General features: G+C 30.0%; 1 long non-coding RNA gene across 1 annotated transcript; it reads right to left on the bottom strand.

Moving 5' to 3' along the window:
• Positions 1-1,015: 1,015 nt before the first annotated feature.
• Positions 1,016-18,650, bottom strand: LOC138348332 (uncharacterized). The gene is made up of 3 exons (XR_011220842.1): positions 18,000-18,650; positions 15,073-15,130; positions 1,016-1,280 (listed from the first exon to the last, which is right to left on the bottom strand). It is a non-coding gene; the product is annotated as an uncharacterized lncRNA (long non-coding RNA).
• Between the last annotated feature and the right edge of the window lie 365 nt (positions 18,651-19,015).

Here is a 19,015-nt window from a genome sequence, read left to right as displayed (position 1 = left end):
TTTTTCAAAATTGAAAACCCCCAAATTCTCAAGCATATCATATCATCTATATTACTAAAAGTGGGAGCCTCCAAAAGGCAAAGTTGAATTATCATTTTATCCTATTACTCAGTAATTAGTTTTAAAATATTAGTTCATATCATATTATTGTATTATACTTATTGTAATTAATAACACAATAAGGACCAAATTCATCTTTGCAAGTGCAAATTTATCATCATTATTTTAAAAAGGGAAAATGCACAAGTACTCCCTCAATCTATGTCCGAAATATCAGAGGCACACTTATACTATATTAAGGTCCTATTATCCTCCTGAACTTATTTTATAAGTAATTTTCTACACCTTTTTCGACCTACGTGGCACTAGCTTGAAAAAAAAGTCAACCAGCTTTGGGCCCACAAGATAGTGCCACTAGGCCAAAAAGATGTAGAAAATTATTAAGAAAATAAGTTCAGTGGGGTAATAGGATCTTAATAAAGTATAAGTGTGTCTCGAAAATTTTGGACATAGGTTGAGGGGATACTTGTGCATTATCCTTTTAAAAAGGTAAACATGCATTGGAATATTCTGGAAAACAAACATGCACAGGAATGAATTAAATAATAGAAAAATAAGAGCAATAATGATTTAGCCTTTTAAGTAATCTATTTTTATTATGCTCCTTAACAAAAACTCAGGTGTTAAGGTTAAAGAAACTAAAAGGTCAGCTATTGGTTTACTTAATTTGTAACGTGTTTTATCTTCCATTAGCAGAATCTTCATTTTTCTATGTTATATATTCTACTTTATCAAGTAATCATGTTATCTTCATTTTTTTTATATGAATTTATTATGCTAAATGTTTTTTTTATCTTTATTTGAACACATCTAAATTATTGAACATGCCATTACATTTTGTTAAACTTGATTTTTTTTAATGCAAATCGATACAATTAAAAAATAGTGCTAATATTTCATAGTGATGATGCAGTAAGTGAAACAATTCAAATTAAATTATTTCAAGTGGTATCAATTTTCAGATAATAAATCATTGTTCCTTACTTGCAATAATTTTTTCTATGCAAGTTTATATATTCTTAATAAAATTGTTGTTTGATTTTAAACAAAATAATTTTATAGAAGTTGCAACGATGTTCAGTTCATGAGACCGCAGCGCAGCGGAGTGGAGCAGCCGAGATGTTACAATAATTAGATTCTCTAAAAAAAAAAGGTCTTTGGCACAAGGATAAGAAGACTTCCAGCTTTTTCATTACATTCATAACAATAAATGGAATGTCCTACAAGGAAAAAAGAAGAGTGTGAATCTAACTCACTGATAAAAAAATAAATAAAGAAAGTTGGAAAAATATGAAAATGATCATATACAATGGCATTTTATAAGTATAACATTATTATTCTTTTAATTTATGTGGAAATAAATTATTGATAGAATTTGTGAAAAGTACGTATATATACCTTTCGGTTGGTTACGATGTAATTTAAAGTTGTACGTATTAATTTAATTCTAATTTTATACAAAATTATTAGTTAGTGAGATATGATTAATTACATATATGTTTTATATATGTGTTCGAGAGTGTAAGCTTTCTTTAAATTAAAATATTATGTCACTAACATCAAGTTTTAAGTTTCTGATTTCAAATTATTTGGTCTTTTTTTTTTGTATGTTTTGATTCCTTTATTATAGCTCAAAGAAAATATTGAAAATGTACCATCTAAACATATTATAATATAAATTTTTAATAAAGTATTTAGAAAAATGTGCAATGCACGAAGTTATAAATTAAATATTTATTAATCAAAAAGTTATAAAGTCTTTTCACCTCCTAGATTTGTTAAAAGCTAAAGTTTAAAGCAAAAAGAGTACTCCAAAATAAATTATACATTGATTTAAAAAGTAATACAATAATTAGCTATTAATTTAATTAATATGTAATTAATAAATTTATAAATAAATTATATAGAAAAGTCAATTTAAAGTAAACTAGATTTTAAATACTTTTTTCTTTTTCTGTAACATTAAAACTTACAACTTTCTATTAGTTGTGATGAAATAACAAAAGTTACTATCTTAATTATTCAAATTATTAATGATTTTAAATAAAGCTGAAAAAGAATATTATGATTCATTACACCTATTAGTATAAATATATACTTGTCATGCTTCTTTTTCCTTCCACACGCCATATATTTCTTATTTGCATCTCAATTTTTTTATATTATCGAGATTTTTGTTTGTGATTATGAATTTGATATTATATTTTTTTTTTATGATTTTTAATAATTATTTATACAATCAGTTCATTTTATTTTTTCACCCTATATTCATGTTTAATCGAAGCAAGATTAACATGACTTCTAACCACAATTGAGTTGATCATGACGATATTCAACATATATGCCACTTTAGTTATATATATAAAGAATGTCGAATAATATATGTCTCATTCAAATTTATTCTTGCAATACAAATATTGTATCAAGTATTATGAAGTGAATGTGCAACACATTTTTCATAAAACTAGTATTATTATAAGTGGGAAACACTCAAGTTAAAAGTGGAGTTACGAAATTGTCTTTATAAAGTAACATTATTTGTGAATATTCATTAATTACAATATTATATTCAACATTATTATTCTTATACATTAATGAAAAATATAAAACCCATTAATTTCAATATATATATATATATATATATATACACAGAGATGTCGTTATTCACTTTTTACGAAGTTTAAACTTATATTGTTTTAATAAAGAGGGAAGATTAAGAGTTTTTCTATCACTTTTAACGAAGTTTGGATCTTTATTGCTTTAATAAATAAAGAAAACTAAGAGTTGTAATAGAAGATGAAGGGTCACCATATGTGGATTTATAAAAGTAATATTGCATTTTTATTAAAGACCAACTTGCCATTAAAGTAAGTTTCCTTTTCATGTTTCTTTCTTTGATTACTTTATGTTTCATCTTTTAATAAGTGTTACTACTAATTATTTAAATGGGTTTGGGCTGAATTTTAAATTGAAATATCAATTTTATACGTTTATGACAAATTATAAGGCCAACAACAATGATATTGATAAATATATTGGTACAAAAGTTAATTGTAGTCTACTGATGCACATTGATATGCATATATTTTTGATAAGTCTAATATTTTATATCCATTATCACTTGACAATATATTCCAATAATGTTTGATGACACATTTGATTGAATGATAAGTCATTATCAAAAATAATATGGATCAATTACCACTTGACAATCTATTTTTCCTCCTTTCTTTTTGAGATCACAAATATTCAAAATATGTTCATTGGTCTTGAAATTATTTGAAATTTTAGCTATTACAAAATAATTTATGTGTTTCTGATTTTCACAATTAGATATTGAGGCTCTAATTAACTTTGCATATATATGACATAGAAGTTTTGTTATTTTTTTCCATCATTTTTCTATACTAAAAGGTCACATTTCAATAATTCGCACCTCTTCAGTTTCAAAATCTATATTTTTAATAATCTGCATAATTTTAATTCCTTTTGTATTTACAACCCCCAAAATTAAATGTGTAATTTTATGATAATTTATTGTGTTTTTTAATGTATCTCTATATAAATTTAAATATATAAGCAAGTCTTTGAATTAGATAGTGTGATAATGATTCTTTTTACGCAATAAGTAATTAGTGTAATTTATTTTAGGCGCATGAATTTCACAAATTTCATAAAGTTCATATAGTATGAAAGGCTTTATGTAGTTTTCTTACGTTTTCAACTATTCTATGTGATATAAAAGTTATTTTAATTTTAGGGGTTACATATTTTATAAAGCAATAGATTTATTTTTCATATATTCCAGATTGTATATTTTTTCGTTGAGTAGTTTGTGATACTTATTATTGTGTGATTTATTAACATACCGTACATAATATTTTCATGTAAATCTTGTGTGAAGCACGCATCAAAGACTAGTAAGTAGTTAATATAATTAATATAATTGATGAATCAAAAGTTTATCCCAAAATCTGTTTGCCCATAACATAAAGAACCTGAGGATACATTTTTCATAAAAAGATTGAGTTCAAATTGATAAAACATCAATTTCCCCCACGAAATATATGGATAAAGAAAGAAAATCATATGAAGAAATCATGAGATAATGTCATACTAACCCTCATATTATATCGAGAGGCATTTCGTAAGAATTAGTCCATTCTGAGCTCTAGATTCCCAACATACTCAAAATACAAATCGAACACAGTATGAAATTTGAAATACCTAAACAATAATATTTAGGCCGGAAACCAACAACTTAATGTGTCACTAAAAGAGTTATAAATTCCACATATGATTGTGAAATGAACCAATTGTTTTGCTTAATCAAACACAATTCCATGCTCATTTGCCTAGACATATATCATTTCTGTTTGGTAAACAATTATTCATAGAACCTTTTATTTGACACAGATTGTTGAAACAATTCCAAAAAAGCCCCAAAAGAACTTAGTCTCACACTAAATTCATCTCGAACCTCCTGTAGAAAAATGTTTGTATGCCCAGCCCTTGTCTTGCCTTTAACCTGATTTGTTCTTCCTAGGTAATTTGTTCCACTTGGCTTGCAACTCACACAACAGGGCTGGTCCAGTGGCCTCGATGAACCCATAGGCGTGGACCACATGGAAACTCCCAATATTTTGGCTAATCTCATGTAACGACCCTCTTAGTCGTTTTAGAAATTCCAACTATTATTTTTATATTAATCTTTTTAATAGTTTTGATAAATAATTTATGACTTATAAGAGTGACTGATATGATTCTCTGATTAAATAAAGGATTATTTTGTTGCTAATAATAATTGAAAAAAAAAGAAAAAAAAATTAATAGAAAATAAAATTAAGTAAATAAATAAAATAATAATAATAATAACAATAATAAAAGGGCAAAGTGCCCTAAAAGGTTAAAAGCCTCAAGAGGCTAACGCTGAAGAAAAAGAACGAACAGAAACAAAAAAAAATACGCAGATAAAGAAAAGAAAAAAAAGGAGAAAAGAAAAGGAAAAAGGAGGAGAAACAACGATATTTTTATCTCGAGATATCAAGGTAATTATTCTTATCCTTTCTATTAAATTTTTGTGTAACTAGGAATAGATTTTTAGGTTAAAACGTGTATAATTTATACTAATATGTGAACTTGGGGTTATAAATATGTATAAATATTATGGTTCAATCATTGGACAATGATTACTCCAAGATTAGGATTATTAATAGTGGAACGATAAATATGAATTGAAACATTGAAAATAAGTGGTTTCAGCAGATAGTTTTGTAGTCCGCCATTGATATGTTGGGCAGTTAGTTTCGGCTTTAATTATTTTCATTTGATTATCATATTAGGATTCAAGTTTTGATATATTGAGATATGTGTTAAATAGTGGGTGCATTATGATATATAAAAATCATTATAATTATGTTATTCGGAGAATTAAGATTTAACCCTAAACTTGAAATTCAGAAAATATGAGATTTGATCAATTGGTTGGAATAAAGATTTAGAAATTTTATTATAAATTTGGATGAGTTTTGGGTCTAAGCTAGAGATATAGCAATATTAATGTTGTTAGTTTCGAAATCATATCGTGGTTATTTATTTGAATAGATTTTATTGGTTTGGAAGTCAACAAAAAGAGGAAGGCTCAAGTTTTGGAGTCATTGTTCGACTATTTGAGGCAAGTGGATTTATAAACTCTTGTTAAGTGTATGAAATGCGTGTATTTCCTTTTGATATATGTTTGGGAGTAACGGGATTGGTGATGGGTTGACTTGTCCACATTGATTAATTTTAATGATGAAATAAAAGGGATAACAAAAGGCGATATGATCAATTATTTATGTGTGATGTGTTGAGAAAAGTTTGATGGCTTGTTGAATCATTGTTGATGTGATTTCATGTTTGTGTGGTTGTGAACTGTGCAATGTTATGAAAATGGTCATCTTCTAATTATTTGTGTGAACATGTCATTGCATTATTCTGAGACATGGTTGTGGAAGTGTTATGTGCATTGAGAAAGAATGATAACTTAAAGAGGATGTACCATTTCGAGGGGTGTATCGCGCGCCGCGATAGTTACTATATTTCGAGGGACGTATCGCGTGCCGCGATGGTTACTGTTATCGAGGGTCGTGTCGTGCGCCGCGAAAGATGCATGGACAGATATGTCCCCCATGGGTCCCGGACTGAGAGACAGCGGGTGTGTATCACTAGGTAAGACATGCATCATTATACTTGACATTGTATTCCATTACATTGCACATACTTATCATTAGTAAACTTGATATTGTGTTTTGTTGATCTAGTGATTGCCTTTTTGCGGAACTTGTGATTGTTGAATACTGAGCTTGTTATTGAGGATATATAATTTGTTGAAGTGTTGTTGTTGAGGATATGTAATTTGTTAAAGTGTGTTATTGAGGATATGTAAATTTGTGGAAGTGTTGCTATTGAGGATATCTAATTTGTTTAAGTGTTGATGTTGAGGATATATAATTTGTTAAAGTGTCGTTGTGGAGGATATGTAATTTGTTAAAGTGTTGTTGTGGAGGATATGTAATTTGTCTAAATGTTTTTGTTGAGTTACGTTCTATGTAAACTGTGAGTTGTTTGGTTGGGCTGATGTTTATGCAGGTTGTAGTTGCGGAGGTTCGGTTGGGGGTGGTAGGAGTACCCGTATTTCATTCCCTTAGCTTGTGTTTAGAGGTTTACTTGCTGAGTACCGTGTGGTTTGGTACTCACCCCTTGCTTCTACAAATTTTTGTAGATTACTAGCCCGGACTTTTATGATATATTCTCTTCTTTTCCGAGGCTTCCTAGAGATTTTGTGAGGTACTTGTTGGTCATCTCAGCATCCCTCCTGACCCTTGTTTATGATTTTGTTCTACTCTAGAAACAATATCATATGAGACTTATATTTTCTTTTGATCCGATTGTAATACTTTAGAGGCTTGTACACGTGACAACCAGGTTTTGGGGTATAATGTAAGTTGATAGTAAATTTTCTGCATTTTTATTGTAATAGTTGAGTTTTAGGCTTACTTGTCTTGGTGGGATAAGACGAGTGCCATCACGCCCATTTTTGGGTCGTGACTAAATGGTATCAGAGCCCCAGGTTCATAGGTCTCATGTGTGTACAAGTCGAGTCTAAATAGAGTCTCGATGATCGATACGGAGACGTTTGTACCTATCTTCGAGAGGCTGTAATGACTTCTAGGAAATATCTTCACTTCTTAGATTCTATTGTGCGTACTTGGTCCCATTTTGATTCTTATCGCTTCACTCCATTCGCTATCATTATGTGATGACTCGTGCGTAGTTCCTTTTGTGAATCATTGGCATGTCGTGTATTGGTTTGATGTTAGATCTGATATTAAAGTGGAAGTGATATACTTATGAAAAGGATTTGTGGTTATATTTTGAATATTAAAAAAAAATTAAGGGGCTATGTAAGTTTAGTTATCCTTGTAAAATCATTAGTACTTGTGTGGTATATACGATATTAAATTGGTTAACAATTGGAAGTGGGGTGATTAAAGGTATGACTATATAATTGAGTTGTAACTTTGGAAACTATAATCAGTAAAGTTATCATAACATGAATGGAATTCTTAGAAAATGATGCACCAATTAAGGTTAGAATTTCTACTATAGTAGTATCGATGCTTACTTGGTTGGAGTTATGGAGTGGGCTACTTTTGATATTGACCTGAACTATGAAAGGATTCATATAGCTTGGGCTAGATATAGAACTATGATAATACTTAACATCTACTTGATAGGTAGAAATGTGTGACCTGTTTGGATATGATCTTCTCGATAGGTATGATGTGTTCTAGTGGTGGATTTAAAAGTCTTCACAATGTGGTACTAGTGGTATATGAAAAATGAATACGTTGATGTTAAGTGCAAATACTAACTACTTAAGGAGTTATATATTGTATTACATGCTCATATGGTAAGATGTGGTGTTGAATTCATATTTGAGAAACCAACTAGCTTGTTAATACGGATGGATATGTTAAGCATTATTTATAAGGAAGCTTTTAGTGGTGGATTTTTGGTATGATATTGATATGTTCAGGTGGTGAAATGTATTTTGTGGGTTGTAAATGAGTGTTGATTTCATCGTAAACTCCATGGAAGTGGACATATGAATGATAAACTTATAAGTAAAGGAATTCTCAAAAGTAAACTTGTGTGAATGTAATTGAGAATTTTAGTAAGAAAGTGCATATAAATTGAGTAAGTACCTTGGATGGTTGGCATAACTATGTTTGGATTGTCATGTTAACAGCGAGGCTAAATTCGTAGTGAGGGAAATGACGAACTAAGCATGATGATTATTTTATAACACATTATGATTGAAATGCAACTATATGATACGGGTGTTGGTTAAAATAATTTTTTTATGGTAATGATGAATTTTGAGTATCTAAGGTTATGGTTGTTTCTATTTAATAAGTAGTGTGGTTGTATGGTAATTTTTATGAGGAATTATGATGTCACTCGAATAGAACTGAAAGGAGCTAGAGCCAGAATGGAATGAATTAGTGGGTTGTAATTTAACCTTTAGAAGGAGGTGAGAACAAGGATATTATTCAGATTATAAGGGTCAAAGATTTCAGAAAGAGTAGATAATTAAATTCAGAGATATGTGATTTCATCTGTTTTGCCCTGATTATGATAATATATAGTGTCACCAGATCAACTGATTAATTTAAATAAAAACTATTGGATAAAATATAGATGTTCAACTCGAGTGTGATTATATGTATTTTTTTATGGTTTTCAGTTGGTAAGGAGTATGATAAGATTTTTAGAAAAAGATATATGATAGGGTTAATGAATAGGCGATCAATGATAAGCTAAAATACGTTAAGCCAATTTTTTTCTATGGTATGAGCTAATGTTGTAAGATAATGAGATTGTATTACATGGTTGGGATCAAAACTTCAAGTTTACGTGGTGAGTTTAGATTTTTGATAGTGTATCTTGTCAAGGAATGAATTGGTAAGGTAAGAAATGGTTTATCACATTGAGTATGAAGCATATAGGACTTAAAATTTGAGTAGTAAATTTGGTTACTTTTGATTGTTATACCTAAGGTTTCCCATATTGCTGGTCAAAAATATAAGACTAGTAAATGAGTTAGCAAAAAGGAAAAAAAAATTATGGTGTATTGAAGAGTTAAAGTTATTTGAAATTTTCGTCATGGAAAGATTTTAAGAAAGGCAAAGGAACAATAAGACCTCTCGTACAAACACTGTATTCGGAGGTGATGGTTGTAGTGATTTCGCCTTTGAGTTTAGATATGACTATGAGATGTGACTATGGGTTTATTATTAAATTTTCTAAATATTAAGTTTTGGTTGGGTTACAATAAATGACGTGTGGAAGATTATATATGGTTATGTCGAGGTAGATTGTTCTGAATGTGATAGGTAACAAATGGATGTTAAATAGTGTGGACCTACAATTTTACATGGTTAATGAGGATCGAGGGGGGAGGGGGGATTAAAAGTACTTTGTTGATGAGACAAAATAGATTGTTATAATGTGTTACATAGGCATATGATGATGAGTAGAGGTTATGAGATTATAGTATACGTAAATATTGGAGTGATCAAGGGTTTCTTGGAGTTATTGCATGAGGTAAATGATGGTGGTTGAAAATGTTATGTGAAAGTTTAGGTGAAGTTGACATTAAGTGTGACTTATATCTATTATGGGACGCTTAAATTGAATGATAAGAAACCATGGTTCAAAGTCCTGGAGACTACAATGTGCTTGTTAAGGAGAATGTGATACTAATAACTGTGTGAAAGTAAGGTAAATGGTTGGTGTGGTTATGATATTTGTTTATATTAATAGTGTTGGCTTTGATGGAGTACTGTGAGAAGTATGCAGGGTTTGGCAAATCCAACATGTGTAGAATTGTAATGGAGATCAGACTGGTTGATTTTGGGTGGAAAAAAATTAAATAAAAAATAAATAAATAAATTGAGGGATGTAGTCAGATGAATGAAAATATTGATATACGAATTATGGAGAAAGTATCTAGTGTTATTCGACCTTGATTCCGTATATTCTTAAGTTGACCACCTATTTCGTTTTGGACATTATTTAGAGTATGATTCATTGCATATGCCCACGTTTTTTTTACATCTATGGGTGAATTCCTAGTGGTGGATCGGATGTACCGATCCTCTTATGTCTTCTTGATAGGGTAGGATCCTTGGTTAGACTTGTTCACTTCAGTTATGAAATATTTGATGTTGTTTGAAAAATTAGAAATATATCACTATTTTTATATGCACAACCTTGCTTATGGGAACTTACAAAAGAGCTTTCATGAATAGTTACGGTTATCCGACAGTGTTGTAAAAGGTTCTGCATCCTAGTGTGTACCATTTGTAGGGTGCTTACTTTATCTTGTTCTTATTTGGATTATGTATGTTTTGATTCTCCCTTGATGGATACTCGAAGTCTAAAGATTAGATTTTTATAACTTAAACTTGTAAAAAGATTGTGTTTAGAAAAGGGAATCGTTATAAGATGTGTGATAGTTTGTGCACTAAGAGTATGTGATGATTGGTTCAGGTTCACTTTTGGTTGTAGCTAGTATCAATAGAACGTTATCTTTGCTATGTGAGAACAGATTTGTCATGATTATTGTGTTATGGTCCACGGGGTTTCAGTTTAGATTCGGTTCATGGGTTAGTATGTAGTTTGACAATCACTACTGATATGTAGATCTGTCAAATTCTCTGCAGTTCAATTCTTGGTAGTTGGTCTTGATAGAATAGTGTTAAAGATAAGCTTTCATGGAGAGATGAACAACAACTCTGGAAGATCATGCATGATTTTTGATAACGTCAATAATTCTTCCTTCTCCTATTTTATGTTCGAGGACGAACATGATTTTTAGTGGTGGATAATGTAACGACCCTCTTAGTCGTTTTAGAAATTCCAACTATTATTTTTATATTAATCTTTTTAATAGTTTTGATAAATAATTTATGACTTATAAGAGTGACTGATATGATTCTCTGATTTAATAAAGGATTATTTTGTTGCTAATAATAATTGAAAAAAAAAGAAAAAAAAGAAAAAGAAAAGAAAATTAAGTAAATAAATAAAATAATATTAATAACAATAATAAAAGGGCAAAGTGCCCTAAAAGGTTAAAAGCCTCAACCGGCTAACGCTGAAGAAAAAGAACGAACAGAAACAAAAAAAAATACGCAGATAAAGAAAAGAAAAAAAAGGGAGAAAAGAAAAGGAAAAAGGAGGAGAAACAACGATATTTTTATCTCGAGATATCAAGGTAATTATTTTTATCCTTTCTATTAAATTTTTGTGTAACTAGGAATAGATTTTTAGGTTAAAACGTGTATAATTTATACTAATATGTGAACTTGGGGTTATAAATATGTATAAGTATTATGGTTCAATCATTGGACAATGATTAGTCCTAATCATTGGACAATGATTACTCCAAGATTAGGATTATTAATAGTGGAACGATAAATATGAATTGAAACATTGAAAATAAGTGGTTTCAGCAGATAGTTTTGTAGTCCGCCATTGATGTGTTGGGCAGTTAGTTTCGGCTTTAATTATTTTCATTTGATTATCATATTAGGATTCAAGTTTTGATATATTAAGATATGTGTTAAATAGTGGGTGCATTATGATATATAAAAATCATTATAATTATGTTATTCGGAGAATTAAGATTTAACCCTAAACTTGAAATTCAGAAAATATGAGATTTGATCAATTGGTTGTAATAAAGATTTAGAAATTTTATTATAAATTTGGATGAGTTTTGGGTCTATGCTAGAGATATAGAAATATTAATGTTGTTAGTTTCGAAATCATATCGTGGTTATTTATTTGAATAGATTTTATTGGTTTGAAAGTCAACAAAAAGAGAAAGGCTCAAGTTTTGGAGTCATTGTTCGACTATTTGAGGCAAGTGGATTTATAAACTCTTGTTAAGTGTATGGAATGCGTGTATTTCCTTTTGATATATGTTTGGGAGTAACGGGATTGGTGATGGGTTGACTTGTCCACATTAATTAATTTTAATGATGAAATAAAAGGAATAACAAAAGGCAATGTGATTAATTATTTATGTGTGATGTGTTGAGAAAAGTTTGATGGCTTGTTGAATCATTGTTGATGTGATTTCATGTTTGTGTGGTTGTGAACTGTGCAATGTTATGAAAATGGTCATCTTCTCATTATTTGTGTGAACATGTCATTGCATTATTCTGAGACATGGTTGTGGAAGTGTTATGTTCATTGAGAAAGAATGATTACTTAAAGAGGATGTACCGTTTCGAGGGACGTATCGCGCGCCGCGATGGTTACTATATTTCGAGGGACGTATCCCGCGCCGCGATGGATACTATATTTCGAGGGACGTATCGAGCACCGCGATGGTTATTGTTATCGAGGGTCGTGTCGTGCGCCGCGACAGATGCATGGACAGATATGTCCCCCATGGGTCCCGGACTGAGAGACAGCGGGTGTGTATCACTAGGTAAGACATGCATCATTATACTTGACATTGCATTTCATTACATTGCACATACTTATCATTAGTAAACTTGATATTGTGTTTTGCTGATCTAGTGATTGCCTTTTTGAGGAACTTGTGATTGTTGAATACTGAGCTTGTTATTGAGGATATGTAATTTGTTGAAGTGTTGTTGTTGAGGATATGTAATTTGTTAAAGTGTGTTATTGAGGATATGTAAATTTGTGGAAGTGTTGGTATTGAGGATATCTAATTTGTTTAAGTGTTGATGTTGAGGATATATAATTTGTTAAAGTGTCGTTGTGGAGGATATGTAATTTGTTAAAGTGTTGTTGTGGAGGATATGTAATTTGTCTAAATGTTTTTGTTGAGTTACGTTCTATGTAAACTGTGAGTTGTTTGGTTGGGCTGATGTTTATGCAGGTTGTAGTTGCGAAGGTTCGGTTGGGGGTGGTAGGAGTACCCGTATTTCATCCCCTTAGCTTGTGTTTAGAGGTTTACTTGCTGAGTACCGTGTGATTTGGTACTCACCCCTTGCTTCTACAAATTTTTGTAGGTTACTAGCCCGTACTTTTATGATATATTCTCTTCTTTTCCGAGGCTTCCTAGAGATTTTGTGAGGTAGTTGTTGGTCATCTCAGCATCCCTACTTACCCTTGTTTATGATTTTGTTCTACTCTAGAAACAATATCATATGAGACTTATATTTTCTTTTGATCCGATTGTAATACTTTAGAGGCTTGTACACGTGACAACCAGGTTTTGGGGTATAATATAAGTTGATAGTAAATTTTCCGCATTTTTATTGTAATAGTTGAGTTTTAGGCTTACTTGTCTTGGTGGGATAAGACGAGTGCCATCACGCCCATTTTTGGGTCGTGACATCTCAAAATGTAATTGAATTAACAGAAAAGAAAACATAATGAAGAAAATTTAGCAAGGAAAATTACAATTAATATGTACAAACAAAAAAATGTTTTGCAAATATTAATTTGCGTATTATTAAATGTTAACCATGGTAAGATTTTAATTTCTACTAAACCAATCCTCCAACTATAAACGGTGATACTAAAGGGCTTGATCAACAAATAAAAAAACACTTCACATTTAGGAAGAAATAAAAGCATTTTCTCTCTTTTTGAAACTTTATGCATAAAAACTACAGATTTCTCTCAGGTTTGATCAACACTCTGAATTGCTAGAAGTAAAAGAAGGTTATTTTTTAGGGTGGAAATTCGAAAACCTTGTTTTGGCTTCTAATTATTCTGAGTGTTGATCAAACCGGAGCAGATCTGCAGTTTTTGTATTAAGTTTCAAACAGAGAGAAAAAAATGGAGAAAAGTCTTTAATTTCATCTTAAATGTGAAGTGTTTTTTTCATGTTTGGCCTAGACCTTTATTTTCAACTTTAATAGTTGGAGGAGGGTTTCAGTAGAGGTTAAACTACTACCATGGTTAACATTTATTAATACTTTAATTAAATTTCAAAAATATTATTTTGGCTAAACACATTAATTGCATTTTTCCTTGCTAAATTTTCTTTATTATGTTTTCTTTTGTCTTCTATTCTAAATAACATTTTGATATTTATTTGGATTTCTAACTATAATGGTACTTCCTTGACTAGATAAGAATTTATATATAACTTCAACTGAATTTTTGATGTACTATTCCCAAGGTATTAAAAAAAATCACAACATTGAGTATTGACAGTTTTCCTCATCTTCTTATGCTAGTTAGTCATCACCATCTATATGACTCACTAAGAACTGAACCAACATTTTCTACGTCACATTCATGGATTAGAACCTCTCTCTTGAAAAAAATTGTTTGGATCTTTCTAATAATCAGGATATTCCCAAGAGCCAGTTAATGGCTTGTTCCACATTGCAATGGCTTGAGGTTACATTTCATGGCTTGTTCCACATTACAATAATCAATCACAACCTTTGATTAACTAGACATTGTTGTAGGTTAGACTGGAAGTAGGTTAGACTAGAAGTAGGATCTCTCTCTATATATATATATAGAGAGAGAGAGAGAGAGAGAAGAATGATGGCAATTTTTGTTTGTATCCGATATGGAGAGATGCTCGAGAGAAGAAATTAGAGTCAACTAAAGCACTCAATTCTAAGGATGATTGACTTTACCGAAGCATGATTTTATAATTTATTCTCTTTTTTCGTATTAGTAGAAGCTGATAAATGGTTAGTTAAAAAAGGTAGATAGAAAAGAGATACACATTGTTATTTTTTTCATTGTAAATGTTACACTAATAAAATATCAACTCAATAACTTTGTGAATTTATGATTTGTGTATAAGTAGGAATTTTAAAACAAGAATCTTAGAATTTATATCAAACACAAAGCTTGATAAAAAAAATAAGAAAGTGAAGACATATAAAATGGGAAAATACTAAATATACGGTTTTAAGGGGAATTTTAGTAGTTAAGTTGATTGACTACCTGAAAACTTGTTGGTGAGAGTTCAATTCCCCACAGTGTAATCTCCTTTCTCATTTTCCTTTTCAATAACAATTAAAAAAATATTGTTAAAATAAATCATACAAAGAAAAATCAAATCATTCAACATTCATTGATTAAATTTTATCCCATTTAAAAGGTATTTAAATAATTTCAATCATATTTTGTGATATCTTCATCTTCATTCCTTTTCTGGACGATTGTTGAGGAAACATCCTCTCAAATTTAAGTAGATTCATTCAAAATTTCATAGTAAATGGATAATTGAGAAAAACAAGAAGAAAATGAAAAAGTAAATTCAGAAATGACTAGAACAAGCGAACTGAATCGAAGAGTTGTTCGCGCTTTTGGCTAAAAGGGAGAGAAATAGGATAGTTGGGCAGCGATTGGAGAAAATAAAAATAAATTAGGAATTAAAAAAAGTAATATTGGGTCACCTGCTTAAAAATAACGAGAGTCGAAGTTTATGAGGATAAATTGGGCTAGGTTTTGGATTTCTTTTATGCGTCATGAATTGGATCAATTTATGAGTTAAAATTGGATGTGAATTTTGACTGAAGTTATCATAATTCAACAAATTTTTCTAAAAGAGTTTCATAATTTTATTTATGCTTCTTATTTAAATGTTAAACTTGTAAAATTACCTGTGTTTCGCGAAGAAATTTTGTATCATGCAATTTATAAAGTATTCCTTAAAACATATCCGGTATTATAATTAAAACACTATATTATCTTACATACAAGATTACTTAGTAACAAACATTAATAATGTATAGGAAAATAAAAATTATTGCATAAATCATTTACACTTTATAACATAACAATAAATTAATGATTGTAAAAATAGATACAATGATTTGTAACATAAGCAATGGTGTAAGTGAGACTCTCAAAAGGAGCAAAGTATATTATTTAATTGTGAAGGAGAAGGAGAAGGAGAAAAAAAAGAAGAGGGGATTTAGAACTTTTGTTGTTTTGAAATAAGAGGAAATCCCTCTACTTATAGACAATAAAGGGTAGTGTAAAAATTTTTATTGTGCCGTATAAAAAAGTTACAACTATTTGAAATATTTACAACCCTTTGGAAAGGCCACAACTTTCATAAAAGTCGTCATTCTTCATCAAAGTCGCAACTTTTAATAAAAGTCGCAACTTGTAACAAAAGAATCAATTCTTTATTAAACTCCCAACATTTCATAAAAGTCACAATTTTTCATCAAAGTCATAATTCTTCGTTAAAGTCGTAAATTTTGATCAAAAGTAAAAATTTTCATGAAAAGGAGAAGACTAGTTTTGAAAATAAATAAATTTCTAGGGAGTTCTTATGTGTGGTGGAGCCACATAGGCGGGCGCGATGGTGGAACTATGTAATTAATCTTCTTCTGAACATTTGATATTATAAGTTTTTTCGAGAGGGTACAACCCTATAATAAATTTTCAAGAATATTTTATTCAAAGAAAATATGATTTTTTTTTAAAATCTTAAAAACGAAAACGATTTGATTTTAAGTGTTTATGGAATTTGTTATTAATTCTTCATTTTACATTAGTTGTTCATCACCAATGTCTTTCGAAAAGATATGTCATTATTTCATTGCCTATATTTGTATTTACAGATAATGGTTCAAACATTTTATTCATCAACTACGAGAGTTTTTCTCCAATTCAAGGCCTCTACATACCAAATCTAAGTATTATAAATCTTATATAATTAGTTATGTACTTTATAAGTTTATTAAAATATAAAAACATCTCTTCGATTTCAATGAAATACCATATGTCGCTCAAATAATGATGTATTGGCAAGTTCCTTATTCAAAATCATAACAAGAGGTTTCTTATCCATTTCCGATTCAATTAAGAAAACTAAAAGTATTAAGAGCAAATCATAGGTTATTAAGAAATTGTTAAAACAAGAAATAAAATAATAAAACCTTAATTTTAAATCTAATTTTCCAGTTTACATATTTAAGGTTTTCAAACTAATGAACTGTTGTCCATAACACATAACTAAAACTAAGCATTTAAAACTTAAATTAACACAGAGCAGAAACTATACAAAGCAAGTATAGATCGTATAGAACGACAGACTTAACAAAAAGAAAGAAATTTGTGAGATTACCCATCTGAAACAACAAAGAAATTATAATATCGAATATTAAAACGACATGTCTATTATAAATCATTTAAGTCAAAATCTAACAAAAAGGAAAGCAACCAACAACTTAGAGCAACAAAATGCTAAAGTATGAGAAGAAAAACATGTGAGTAATATTGCAAAGGGATGCACAAGTATGCATTAAAGAAGCTCAGGTAGGAACTAAAGACGTTTTTATATTAAAATATCAACAAGAGCATCTTAAAGGCAGTAAAAAGGCAAACCAGCAACTAGCTTCAACCTATTTGTCAATGCAATATCTACTAGCGATAGAATGAAATAAGGTGGCAACAAAGAGAGAGGGAACTAACAGAAACAATTTAAGGGAGCTTAATAGAATCACACAAAAATTATGACCATATTAACAGTAGATGAAATATTCAACGCGATTGATTTAACATTGAATATCGAGGAGTCTATTCCTTAAAACGGAAAAGAGAGTAAAGAGATTAAACAACACAACCTGATGTAACTAATTAAACACCACCTAATTCATAAGATGTTAAGCTAACACAAGCCTTCATTCATGAGTATTGAGGTTAAAGCAAGAGACAACATCTAAAACTCACAAAGAGTGCTAAAAATTGAAGTTAAATCTATACACTTTTATTTAGTTAACTAGATTAGGCATACATAATTGCTAAAAGTGAACTAAATAGAACCTGGAACATCACATAAAGATATAAATGAACTAAACACAAAACAGAACATCACATTAAGAACAAACAGTAAATATAAAACTAAGTGTTACCTGGTTCTGGGCAGTAAACTGAAACAACGGGTTGAGAAGATGACTCCACTTCTTTCACTCGAACAACCACCAAAACTTTAAAGTATTTGAACTGAGAATTCCCAAACCTTATATACGGTACTACTCTCAAGACCCAAAACTTCCCCTGAACACTTAAGAGAGAAGGGATTATATAGGAAACTTTTATGTTGAAATAGTGGGCGAAACCGATGTGGGACTAATGCAAAAGTTCAAAATTCCTCAGTAGATAAGGTAAGTGTACGAATTCGTACCATTTTAAACGAAAATTTTCAAAAAGAAAGGAAAATTGAGAGGATAAAGTTGTTGGGAAAGTCTTGGAAACCTCCAGCTGTACCGAACTCGTGTAAGGCATGCGTAAACGTACAAATACGAGGGAGAAAAAGTAAATTAAATTTTCTAATTAGGGAATTAAGACTCGCTTTTTCTGGGTTTGTAGTTGCTACGCTGTTCTGTCCTGTGAAGAAGAAGAGTATTAGGTTGGCGTCGGGTCCGGTCGGCTGGTATATATTGTGTTGATGTAGTATTGTATTGGACTTGAACTTATTTTAAAAGAGGTTAAAGGCAAAGAGATAACCATAGTCCATTGATATAAAAGTAACTTATGTATCCACTTAATTATTAAGCTTCTTTAACTCCGACAATATAAAAACATCACACACTTATAGCCACACACCCATGTGCACGGCACACGCACACACACAAAAACACTCACTCGTGCACGCGCGCGCACACAACCACAAAAGAATTAAAAGTTTAATTAGGGTTGTACCCTTACTATGAATTAAATTGTTACTAAAAATATTTAATTATTTAATTTAAATATTAAATTTTATTATTTTAATCAAAATATTATTGAATTTTGCACTTTCTTATATTGATTCCTAATTATATTAAATTGTATCGTTTTAATAAAAATGTTAATGACTTTTGCACTTTCATAGATCAATTCCTAACTAAAATATCTAATTTAATAATATTTATCATATTGAATTTTT

The sequence above is a fragment of the Solanum lycopersicum genome, chromosome 1 (assembly GCF_036512215.1).
Source record: "Solanum lycopersicum chromosome 1, SLM_r2.1".
Classification (NCBI taxonomy): Eukaryota; Viridiplantae; Streptophyta; class Magnoliopsida; order Solanales; family Solanaceae; genus Solanum; species Solanum lycopersicum.
Note: the sequence above shows the minus strand (reverse complement) of the source record. Positions and strands in the feature narration are given on the sequence as shown.